The following is an 11,932-nucleotide window of genomic DNA, read 5'->3' on the forward strand; positions in this document are numbered from 1 at the left end:
TGAATGATATGGCCTTTGAACAGTTATCCCAGTAACCTTCCACGGGTTGACAGAAACACCTAAGCTGAAGGCTCATGAGGTATTTTAACAGATTAAAAGCAGATAGTTAACGAGTCTCGAATGAAAGAACTAGGCAGTGATTTAAATGCAAATAGTTGCTATTGGCATAGACAAGGGCACCTTTCATACACTCATGGTCTCTGCATTTCGTAGTCCTTTAGGTGGCTCAGGGACATGTTTAATGCAGCACACACTATAAAGCTGGAAGGATCAGCTTGATGAAAGAGGCATGTTGTTACATGATGTTTCTGCACACTATAAAGCTGGAAGGATCAGCTTGATGAAAGAGGCATGTTGTTACATGATGTTTTTGCACGCGGAATACATGTGGTGGTTTTCAGGGCGAAGCGTGATGGCTTCTGTTGTGGAAGAGGTCTGCTAATGCCATTGCCATTTTGTCAGTAATGGCCTTGCTGTAAAAAGTGTGTGTGTGTGTGTGTGTGTGTGTGTGTATGCGTGAGTGATCTTTCAGAATAGATCTGCATGCCTTTTACTGTAAGGAAAGTTGAGAGGACAAAAGCAAAGACCTAGGTCAGGTCAGGACTGTAATGCGCTAAATTGCAGCCCTTGCAGTCCTAGGAAGCATTCGCTTCTGATATAAGAGGCTTAATTTAAAAAAAATGGAAAAGAAAAAAATAGGGGAAAAAGCAGTTCTTAACATTGTCTGATTTTCAGCAATTTCTTTATATGTGTGGTGTGTGGTTGAGGTTTTCACTGTAGAGGAAGCAATGTCACTTTTTGTGTTGGAAATATTTTAGGAATTTCTCAGCTCTGTTGCTTTGCAAACTTCAGCTTTGTATCAGTGTTTTCGTGTTGGGCTACACTTCCTAAGGGTTGTTCAACAGTGTGTGATTCTTACATATATTACAATACACCTAGACATAATGCACATATTAAGACACAGTTTACAATACACTAAGACATATTCTACAATATGTCTAGAGACAGCCACAGGCGAGGGTGGTTGAAATGTGGACTGTGTAATTAGCATTTGTGGATTTTAAAGACTCTAAATCCAGGCACCTCATGAAGGTGGAGTTTTAAAATTGTGGTGCAGGTTAAATCAGAAACCACAAAGCTTTTCTAGCAAGTCGTGGGCAAGTGTTCTGTCCCCCTCCGTGTAGGAGCTGAACGGCATTCAAGTCATCTCCAGACTGTGAACTCTCATCAAAAAGTGCCAAAGTCAGGCTTGGCCCCACAAGACTTCTTACATGTTAATGACGTGCAAGACCCCTTAAGCGAAATGCTCAGATAAGAGTTCACCCCACAAAGGTAAACCTGAGGGACTTGTTCCTTCCCTCTCCTCTCAGTCACTCTGTGTTCCTTTGGTGCTCGTCAACATCCTGTCCCCCCCGTCTATCTGCGCTCGTTGTTACCTTGTCATATCAGCGCACCTCCGTGTCACTTCCTGCCTGGCCTGACACGATAAGACACAGGATAGCTCTCGCCACTCCCCCGCCACGGCAGCTGTCTCGTCTCGGGCGCTCACCGCACTCACCGCACTCACCGCACTCCTCGCTCTCTCCTCTCCGTTCTCTCTTCTCAACCGGCAGAAGGAGCTGTCAGTCACAGAGGCCAGCCATGCATAATTCAGCGGGGGTCAAACCCAGACGCAGTGGGACGCCAGCAGGACGCCAGCGGGACCCGCTGGGAGACAGATATGCTCCCCTTCTCCGTGTGTGTGTGTGTGTGTGTGTGTGTGTGTGTGTCCTGCCCCTCTCGCTGGGCCTCCACACCACTCCTTCTCCATCTCCCTCCAACCTGTCACAAAACACAGCCGGATGTGCCTGGTGATAATGGGAGTCTGGAGAAGGCAGGAGAACACCCTTGCCGCTGGCCTTTTTCTCTTCTTTTTGGGTGGGGGGGGTGATGGTTTCTAAACAACAACCTTTACATTTTGCAGAAGAAGAAAAGAACGAAATAGATTAAACTGGTTAAGTCATGAGAAGCACTTTCATGCTTATGAAAGACCACATGCTCCTGTGTGTAAACTGAAAGCACTATGTGAGTGAGATGTTTGTGTTTGTGTTTGTGTTGTGTTGTGTTGTGTCGTGTTGTGTTAAAGGAGAAGTCAGCGATTCTGGAGAACATTTTTTGATATTTCAACAGCCTAACAAATTCACCCTTTGTCTTGTGCATGAGCACGAACAACCCCTGCTTCTGATTGGTTGGAATACTGTTGTGTGGTTCGGTCAGAACCACTTTGTTTGTTTCCTATTTACAGAGCCAGGGCTGTGTACGGAGACCTTTTCTTTATTTTCAGATCACACACAGAACAGACAGCTTGCGGAACGAGAGGAGTCATTTGCAGAATTGGACAACACATTTATTGGAATCAGAATCGCTTACAGCACCTTTAAGTTATATTCCATATTATGCTATTACATGGCTTCAGGTTCTGTCTTTCTTTTTCATCCCCTCTTGGCCACAGTAGCTCAATACTGAGGCGTATGTGTGTGTTAATACCAGTCCTGTGCACAGAGGCAGCTGTTAATGAACTGACTGAGTAATTAACCTCTCGGTAAGCTCATCTACTCACCCCCTCCCTCCAACACACACACACACTCAGTCTGTCTAGGGAGAGCCAGTTTTCAACAAGGCAGTGACTGAGTTTAAAGGCATTATACCATATAGACCTCTCGTAGGCAGCCTATAGAGTCGTTTTCCCCTTTGAAACACGGTGGTGATGTCAACAGTAATAACTGTATGCTGAGACCTGAAAGGGATCGAGTCCCAGATTCAGAATCAGAGGGATTCCATTGTTCCCATGGACACAGATTCAGATTCAGAGGGATTCCATTGGTTCTCATGGAAGAACAAAGGGTTGGTTTGGACTCTTCCGTACCGTCCAATGAGATTACCATGTAATCATAAAACTGTATGAATAAAAAAAATCCATTGTGGAGGACGATAGACAGACTCACGGACTGACTGGTCCTCTGACGTACACATTGGTTTTGTTTTCTTCGTCTCTGCCCTCTGACCAGCTGGATGTACTGGACAGACTGGGAGGAGGACGAGGTGACGACAGCATCGGTCGGATCGAAAAGGCGTGGATGGACGGGTCACACCGCCAGATCTTCGTCACGTCTCACATGCCTGTGGCCCAACGGGCTGGCCCTGGACCATGCGTCCGGCGGCCCTGTACTGGTGCGACGCCTACTACGACCACATCCGAGCGCATCTTCCTCAATGGCACCCACAGAACGGTCAGTAGCTGAGTGAGTGAGTGCTTTCTTATTTTACGTTTGTGATGCATTGTTTATTTAGTCGTTGGTAAACAAAGGGAAACATTGACGGGGGAAAAGATCAAGATCCAGGAAAATGGGGGACCTTTTTTTAAATGCGTACCTGATGCTGGAATAACCTTTCCATGTTACGTTTGTGAATGATGAAAACGGCTGGCTTGATGTTGAAACGTCTGCATCCCCTGCTGTCAATCATCAACAGACACTTCGGAGACTTTGATTTGATTGTTCTGGGTTTTTCTTAGTAAAGAAGCCTCTCTAACTAGAAGTGAAGTGTGCTTGTTGTGTCTTGTTGAATTATTGAGAGTATAAAACCCATTTTAAGATTGAAGATTAGGACTTAAAGACACATTTGTGGTAGAAATAGAGAGCTTTAAGACTTCAAAGATTTTGATGTTGATGGAATTATTCATTCTAATTATGTCGTGCCAAAATTGGGTGAAACACTGCTCACTTGAAACACTCTGTCCGTGTTCAGGTGGTGTATAATGGTAAAGAAGTCAACCACCCCATTCGGGATCACTCACCATCTGACTACGTGTTCTGGACGGATTACATGAACGGGTCCATCTTCCAGCTCAACCTGCAGACGGGGCAGGTGAATCTCATGAGGAGTGAGAGGCCTCCACTGTTTGGACTGAGAGTGTATGATGCTCAAAGCCAGCAAGGTGAACACTTTTTTTGTTATTATTTAATTTTTTTCTGTCTTCTCCCTGTCTCTTACTCTCTCTCTCTGTGTCTTATACCCGTCTGTCTCTTTCAAACTGTCTGTCTTCTCTCTTTCCCTGTCTCTCTTTTCTGTCTTTCCTCTCCTTAACATCACTCGCTCCCTCTCACTCTGTTTTACCCTATTTCTATTATTCAATTCAATCAATTATTTTTAAAAAAGATAACAAATGTATTTAACAATATCGAATTCCTGTATCTCAAACCCTCCTTTCTGTACTTTTCTCGCTACATGTCATTCTTATTTTTTTTTTCTCTCTCTCTCTCTCTCCCTCTCTTTTTACATCTTCTCTTTCTCTCTCTCTCTCTCTCTTCCCCTCTTTTTACATCTTCTCTTTCTGTCTCTCTCTTGCTTCCTTCCTCTCTGTTGTGATGTATGCTGAGTCCTGTCAGCCTCACCTCTGCTTCCGCCGTGAGATCCTGAGAGCCTGAGATCCTGCTCACCTTTCAAAGGGCAGAGCATGTCACAAAACAAATGCCACCCTGTGACGCCAGCGTGGTGTTTTAATTAGAACGTCTCGCAGACACTCAGCACATTCTCTGAGCTGACTCGCTAATGGAAATTTTAACCTTAACAGATCTCGCCGTAAGCACTTTTTGTGTGCTTTTCATGATCTTCACCGCTTAGAAATGTAGGGCCCGCTCAGTGGTATTTGAAACACTCCTAATTATGTGTCATGGTGGGGTGGATCTTGTTAGCATAGGATACCTTTCGGCTTTAAGGGTCTCCTCATCCAGTGGTATTAGTTCCTTTGTTCATTGCAGCTCATCCCATAATACGTTTATTAGCCTATTCTGCTCTTTACATTGTTTACAATATTGTGGGAAAATATAAAGTTAGAGACCACATGATTTCATTGAGTCTGATTTTATCAATTCATCAGCACGACTGGTAGTGAATATTTCATGAAAGCGATAAAGTGTGTGGGCCATGCATCAATTTTAACCCACAAAAACACAACCAAACTTCCACCCCACACACAACACACACACACACACACACACACACACACTGCTTCACAGTACAACGAACAGATTAACCTTTGGAAGGATTCAACTTTTGTGTAGATCCAAAGTTGCTTTTGGCTTTACGAAACTTGTATCTCAATTGTGTCTCTTCATTCCGTCTCCTGTTTGTCACGAGTATTAAATATTGACTCCGTCATCAAACTTCCATGACTCCACACCTCATGTTGTGCTGACGGAGATAAGCAGACATGAGGTTTAACGGGGATTTAACACGGGGCTCGTTGGGGGGTGGTAAACACGGGGCTCGTTGGTGGGGGGTAGACACAACTTGTTGGAGGGGCAAATTTAGCAGGCTTTGTTCCGTTCCATCAGAGGTGCTCTCTCTCACCGTGTTCCAGTGTGTGTGGTGTGTGTGTGTGTGTGTGTGTGTGTGTGTATCTGTGTGTGTGTGAGTGTGAGTGTGTGCAGCAAGTGTATGTGTGGCGTGTGTGGGTGTGTGTGTGTGTGTGTGTGTGTGTGCAGGAAGAACATGTGTGGCGTGTGCGGCAAAAGTGTGTGTGCTCGTGTGAATGTGGAAGCCTGCCCTTTGATCAGGGTTAATGGCCGTGACAGCTGCCAGTGAGTCACTCATGAATATAACTCGCGCTTTGCAAAAAACCAGAATGTTTTTTTTTTTTTTTTTACCATAAATACTTCTGTGGATTGGTCGATGGCGAGGGGCCCTGACGTTTCCTCAGAACTCCTCTTGATTGGACCCGCTATGCTAACAGAGTGCTGAAGTCAAAGCACGGGGATTTGGTTTGGCTGTGATTAGACGTGGAGCAAATAAAGAATGTTTCTACCATTTTTAATTTCACACATTTTCTCCGTTCGCCAGAGTCAGTGTCACGCTGCCGTGTGACGCTCTGTCTCGGTGGCGGGGTGCCGGCCCGCGGTGGGGGGGTACAGTCATGAACTCGGTTAGACAGACCACCGGGGCTCCACTCTTTCACACTTAATCCCACCAACAGCCATTAAGCCGTGCCAATGTGGCCAACGTCTTTGGATGGATTGTGTGTGTCTGTCTGTGTGTGTGTGTGTGTGTGTGTGTGTGTGTGTGTGTGTGTGTGTGTGTGCGTGTGTGTGTGTATGTGTGTGATTGTGTGTCTGCAGTTTGTTCCAGGTACTGGCAGCCTTTAGCTCTAGTTACCTGTGGCGACAGTGCCGGAAGGGGAGACTCAACGTTGCAGGAGGCGGCTAATTACAGCAAGGCTTTTAATTAGCGTGATCCATTCTGCCCACGCGCTGTTTTTCAGCATTCTCATACACTCAAAGGAAATGTTATTTTTTTCCGACTTCACTTAATGGAATGTGTGCACACACTAAAACGAGGAGCGATCCTTGAATGTGTGTGTGTGTGTGTGTGTGTGTGGTCGCTAATTACAGAATCCACGCGTGTAGACTCATTTCAACCGGGAATGAACAGTGATATAGACGAGCTGTATTACAATCTCCAAGCAATGGTCTACCCCATATGTTTCTGCAGGTGTTTTTCTCTACACTTTCCACCTGTGAAGAAAAAGACAAGCACATCCAAAGGAACCAGTTCTTGAAAATAAGTGCCAGAGAGAGAATGCTCTAGAAAGATGAGAGAATGATCTAGAAAAACAGCACAGGAAAAGTGTGCACTCTAAAAAAAGTAGCTCCCAGTATCTGTTATTTATTCCAGCACGCCGTGTTGAAATAGATAAGACATATTGCGAGCTCCCTTCAGTGTGTGGACTCCTTCTATCGTTCTCTACACTTCTAACCTGCTCCACTGGGCCTCCACCTCCAGGTGATAACGCCTGTCGGATTAACTACGGAGGCTGCAGCTCGCTCTGTCTGGCTATACCAGGAGGCCGTGTGTGCCTGTGCTGATGACCAGACGCTGGATAAGAACAACGTCACGTGTTCACGTGAGTAAACCTATACACACACACACACGCGCACATGCACACACACACACACACACACACACACACACACACACACACACACACATATGCCTGCTATGGACCAGACACAGGATCAGAAGAAGTCAATAACCACCTGACTGGTTCAGTGGATCACATTAGACACATGAAGAAGCTCATCGATCCCAAATGGTTCATTTTCCCCAGTCATCTAACATTCAGCCCTGTGTTATTTGCTCTAGTTCGTGCGTGCATGCATGCGTGTGTGTGTGTGTGTGTGTGTGTGTGTGTGTGTGTGTGTGTGTGTGTGTGTGTGTGTGTGTGTGTGTGAACATGTGTGTGCCTGTTTGGTTTGGTTTGGTTTATTTGGTCTGGTTTTATATGTATGCATGTGAGAGGATTTTGTTGTCATCAATTGATACTGTTTTTAAAGGCAAGGGAGGTCAACGCCAAATTTTTTATTTATTTATTTATTCATTTTGGGTTACTACACATTGTATGTTCTTATTTCATGAGTTAAAACTAGTCATGTCATTATTTTTGAAAGCACCTCACATTACAGCCTAAAACTTTTGCACGGTACTGTATTTGTGATGTTTGTCTCTGCCCAAGGAGTTGACTGGGTGTGTGTGTGTGTGGTGTGTGTGTGTGTGTGTGTGTGTTGTGTGTGCGTGCGTGCATGTGTGCGTGTGTATGTGTGTGTGTGTGTGTGTGTGTGTGTGTGTGTTTGTATGTGTGTGTGTACAGGCACATCCCATGAACCAGAGGCCCAGCACTGCAGGAGCGATGAGTTTCAGTGCAGGAACCTGCGCTGCAATCCAGCTCTCGTGGAAGTGTGACGGAGAACGATGACTGCCTGGACGGGAGCGACGAGGAGCCGGTGCTCTGCTGTTGAGTTCACTGTCCTGTCCTGTCCACTGTTCTGTCCACTGTCCTGTCCTGTCCTCTCCTGTCCTGTCCTGTCCTCAGGGTTACTGTAGCCTAACAGGTGCAGCCAGGTGATACCAACAACAAGGTCATGTTCAAGGTCGTCTGACACTCAGGGAGTGCATACGCTAATTGGGAAAAAAAAGACTTGCAGAACTACACTGCAATTCTCCTTCCTGTAGCTTAAAGGCTAGAGGAAGAGGCTACCAACACGAAGGCAAATGGGAGGGCAATGTGACGACAGCATCAAGGTCATGGGAATTTATACGCAGAGGGCATGCATACTGGTGGGGAAAAAACATACTGGGGAAAATGTTTTATTTCTTGTGACACTTTTCTCAAAATAAACATACATGCTTTACATATATCAAAATGTTTAGTGGATAGGAAATTTTACACATGCAGTTGTTCTAAGCCATTCAATGTTGGTCTAATGTTATTTTAAGTTAAAATATTCCACATTCACCTGTACTGGTTTTACTTCTCCGTTCATGTGATTGTTTGTGTGTTTCTTTGCTTTCGTATCAGTAAACCACAGTTGTCCTGTGGATCAGTTCAAGTGCATGAACAACCGCTGCATCCCCAAGAAGTGGCTATGTGACGGCACCAATGACTGCGGTGCCAACGAGGACGAATCCAGCCTAGCCTGCCTCAGGTGAGTCCCCCCCTGTCGCGCTGAACGCTTCTGCCCTTCATGAACATGCTCAGTGAGTCCCAGTCACTCTTAACGCTTCTGCCCTTCATGACCATGCTCAAGTGAGTCCCAGTCACTCTGAACGCTCTGGCCTACACACTCAAAGGTCTACATGCACATGATCGGTCGAGTCCCAGACACACTGGACACTTCTGCTCTACATCAAGCCAAACAACATCGTGTGAGGCCACATAGACTTTCTCACAGTGAACAGGATTCCTCCTCGTAAGAGGCCACTGAAACCTGCTTTACTTCAGGCCTTGTGTTGCCTTCAGAGAATACACAGAAGGAGTGGGGGGGGGGGGTCGCTGGGAAAGAGCGCTGCTGAGGAATCTCTGCGTAATTTGTCTCTGATAGAGGGGGCTTGTACAATATGTCACACGGTCCCAAAGGCTAACGCTCTGCCTCTGGAAGAAATAAATAAATAAGCCCCGTTAAAACTAATTTATCATTTCTGTGGCGATGTATGGCGTGTGTGTGTCTCCATCTTCGAGTCATCCACTGGTTGGATGAAGGCGTACAGCAAGTGTAAGGGGGGGAAGACAGATGAGGAGGGGGGGCGTTCAGTTCGTTTTTTTCCTTCTGCTCATCGCTATCGCCTCGATCTCTCCACGCGCTTCAGAAGAGCTGTAAGCTGGAGATAAGAAGAGTCAATGCTGTTACCTCCTCCTGCGGTCGTGATGTCTAAATCGCAGCATGACATGCACCAGAAAAAAAAAAAAGAAAAAAAAACATCATGTCTGTTTAGTCCTTTAGATTTTATGACTCCACATCCCACACTTTGAGCAGCGGAAGAAGGGAAAACATGTCACGGTTTGTGGCCCTCCCGTAACATGCCACCAGTCAGTCGAGGAACTCAACCCTCAACGGCTGCTGTACAATAATCCCCATCGAGTGGCCATACTCAATCGATTAGTAATAGAGTGGCCATACTCAATCGATTAGTAATAGAGTGGATTCTCATCAAGATAATGTTGGAGACGGAATGGCTGAAATATGTAAATGAGGAATTTATGCTGATCGGAGGGAAAATCAATTAACGACCACCATATAGACCATTAAACCTAATTTGATGCCTGATTAATTTCCTATCTACTAAAATATGCCTGATAACATGAAATCATGTGCTGATGTATGGCAATGAGAGTAATTAGTAAATGAAGACTATGGTTGGAGTTATATAGTAATGGGAGCATTAAGTTAAGCTCTGTGTTAGTTGAGAGTTATTTGACAGGTAGTTAAGGGGAAGGATAGCTGACAGCTGTTTGATGACCTATGGCAGATTTTTGTGTCTAAAATAAGATGTTCAAATTGAGTGTTTCAGAATATTGTACTCCCTTCAAATCTCACAAAAGATGTCCGTCAGCAAGTCTTTGTGAAAATTAGGTTTTGGAAATTTCCAATACACTGATGGCCAGAACCTGTTTTTAATAAAGATTACCGTGAAAGAAAGTTCTTTTAAGGACAAGTTATCAGAAATTTCCAAAATGGCTCATTTAGACCACTTTATGATTCAAAGGAGGAAAATGACTGAAATAAATTTCATGCAAAGTACTGTATTTATTATTTTTTAAGAAGATGACTTCAGGCAATCAAAAATGATTGCCTGCAACTTTGGCTGAACCTTGTCACAGCAAAGCGTCACCAAATGCTTGTAACGATCAAAGGAAACGTATCTTATTGGATGACAGCATTTTGACTCACTTATGTATTTCAATCATATCCTTATTTTTAAAGCAATTTAAACGTCTAGACAAGCCCCCTCGCCAGTTTATGAATATGTGATGGGGTCCGGCTCTTCAGAGTGACATATCCGGCCGATTGTGATTATGTTGGGTTTCACTCCATTTCTTTAAAATGCTTCCCAAATGACAGCAGACTGGGAAACAGATTAGAGAGTTAATGTCAGGTTAAGACCAGACCTACACCAAGTTAGGGCTAGATTCACACCAGAATAAGCCTAAACCAGATCCACAACACCTCAGGGGTAGCCTTGGTCCACACCAGATTAAGACTAGGCTGAAACTGCACCAGGTTATGTCTAGACTAGATCCACATCAGGTTAAGGCTAGACTCGACCCACACCAGATAATGGCTAGACTAGATTTACACCAGATTATGGCTAGACTAGATCCAAACCAGATTATGGCTAGACTAAATCCACACCAGATTAAATACAGATCAAGTGCAGATTCACACAAGATCCACGCCGTATCAGGGCCAGTTCCAAACTAGGCACTAGTAGATTCAAAGACTTTATTTGCCATTTGCTCAGGTACAGTTGTGCAAGGGCATTGGCATACTTGTGCGGGTCTCAGTCAAGCATGCCTACAAAAACAACAAAAGGAATGATAAAAAAAGATACACATAATAAAAAGTGTAAAAAGTAAACTAGACTCTACTAGTCTTGATGTGTGTCTCTGGAGGTGTGTGTGTGTGTGTGTGAGTGTGTGTATGTGTTTATGGAGGTGTGTGTGTGAGTGGAGGGAGGAGTGGTGCTGTCATTTTTGGCTAGAGGTGTTCCAGAGCTCCTACTGTGTAAAGCGAGTGATGATCTTACTCTGAAGACATGTTTCACTTTTTGAGGAAGAGGTTGTTTATCAAGCAGAGGCTGAATCATAGGCCCACACTGGGAAATAACCTGTTTAATTTTCTCTGATATTAAACGCCTTGAGTCTGATATTTAACAATCTTAGTCTGGTATAAGGCCTTTAGTCTGGAATTAAGCGCCTTTAGTCTGGTATGAAACGCCTTTAGTCTTGTATTAAAAGCATTTAGTCTGGTAAGAAACGCCTTTAGTCTGGTATTAAACACCTTTAGGCTTGTATTAAAAGCGTTTAGTCTGGTATTACATGCCTTTAGTCTGGTATTAAACGCCTTTAGTCTGGTATAAAAAAGCCTTTAGTCTGGTATTAAAAGCCTCTAGTCTGGTATGAAAAAGCCTTTAGTCTGGTATTATTAGCATTTAGTCTGGTATTAAAAGCGTTTAGTCTGGTATGAAACGCCTTTAGTCTTGTATTAAAAGCATTTAGTCTGGTATTAAATGCTTTGGGCCGAGTGCTGACACAGTGGATGACACTGACTCTGTAGGAAACTGCACCATTGTGGAACTCCGGATGAATCATATGGGAAGAATACAGCTCATATTTGGACAGTACTTTCCAAAAGATGATACAGTGATACGATGATATAATGTAATATAGCTGTAACAATGGAGACAGTATTTATGAGCCTTCCAAACTTTTTGCAACTCTTAGGGAAAGTTTCTCCCTCAGCAAGTAAATTATAATGACATTTCCTCATCTCAGCATCTTCAGCAGCAAAAGGTTAAGCCGAAAAAGGAAGCAGACCAGACAAAGTTAAATTGCATCCAG

The 11,932-nt window shown here is 44.3% G+C and overlaps 1 pseudogene; it reads left to right on the forward strand.

The window, feature by feature from the left end:
• The window catches only part of LOC116218148, a 79,333-nt pseudogene extending 70,810 nt beyond the window's left edge, over positions 1-8,523 (forward strand).
• The last annotated feature ends 3,409 nt before the right edge of the window (positions 8,524-11,932 follow it).

The sequence above is a fragment of the Clupea harengus genome, chromosome 21 (assembly GCF_900700415.2).
Source record: "Clupea harengus chromosome 21, Ch_v2.0.2, whole genome shotgun sequence".
NCBI lineage: Eukaryota > Metazoa > Chordata > Actinopteri > Clupeiformes > Clupeidae > Clupea > Clupea harengus.